The sequence below is a fragment of the Schistocerca americana genome, chromosome 6 (assembly GCF_021461395.2).
Source record: "Schistocerca americana isolate TAMUIC-IGC-003095 chromosome 6, iqSchAmer2.1, whole genome shotgun sequence".
Classification (NCBI taxonomy): Eukaryota; Metazoa; Arthropoda; class Insecta; order Orthoptera; family Acrididae; genus Schistocerca; species Schistocerca americana.
Window position 1 is genome coordinate 556,041,122 of NC_060124.1, and position 1,363 is coordinate 556,042,484.

Below are 1,363 nucleotides of genomic sequence, written 5' to 3' on the forward strand. Positions count from 1 at the left end.
GGGCTAGTAAAGAAGACTTGAAAAAAATCAGGAACACTCAGTGTACGAATAGAGGACTGAATGCAAAATGGCAAACCTAGAAGATGACATTTTGAAATGAATTCAAGGGCATCATCAAAACTGCATTGTAATTAATACGAAAATGATTCAAATACACGCTCGTAAGCTAGAACTACAAAGGAAATTAACAGACTTTAAGTGTAGAGTTGGTTGGTGCTATGATTATGAAGTGTCATGGACTTAGCGTTCGCAACAGAACCCAAATATATATGACGGTAGTATCTGTTCCCGAAAGAACAGTTACCGTAGATGACCATACAGCTTTGCTAGAATGAAATGATAATTAAATGGACGCCCTAGCTGCAACCTGGCATTGATATACTTCATCGGAGACATGTTGAAAATGTGTGCCCCGACCGGGACTCGAACCCAGGATCTCCTGCTTTCATGGTAGACGCTCCCCCATCAGAGCCACCGAGGGCACAGAGGATAGTGCGCCGGCAGGGACTTATCCCTTGCACGCTCCCCATGAGAACCCAAATATCTCAGAAAATGCCACAACTGTATGAAGGGAAAATATTATCTTTGCATCGCTTTATTGTTCAACATCGAAAGAAAACCAGCGTGGAAATAAGTCAAATAGCGAATATGGCAGAAAATCTGCTGACATTTGATGTGCCGAGAAACAGAACTGTTGTTGAGAAACGTGCTAAAAATGCAACCACAAAGACAAGTGGACATGAAAATGTGAACTACCTGTTGTCCTTTCATGTTGTGCTGACGGTACTAAACTTAATACAATGGTCATTTTCAACCGCAGAGCAATGCCAAAACCTTTTGGAATACCGCCAGATTTTGTTCATATACAAGTGTTGGATGGACGAAGCTAGTACGAAATTATGGATTAACGGAGTGGAGAGAGAAGAAAAGGTGCTTTATTGAAGAAGAGTTCTCTTCTTGTGCTACATTAGTTTGGAAGTAATTTGAAAAATTTTATGAAAGAGAAACTGAGACAAGAAAATTATTCTGTGATAGCAACCTGTTGATTTCTCGATAAATAATTCATTTAAATTGTATATAAGAGAGAAATGGAATAAGTGGATGATGGGTGAAACCCTACACCAAAAATGTTGACAATATGATGTACAAGTCATACTATTCCACATAAAAACATATATGCTCTCACTGTCACTCATTCACACACCGTTTTCATCATGTGAATAGTGTGAGTATGAGTTATTTTCAATCCTGTCATCACCAATGACACTTGATGTCATGAGCCAATAAATCGATTTTAGGCACAGTGTACATCTCAGGCCCCAGTGGGAGGAACTGGGCTGGGGCGATGCATACCAATGAGATG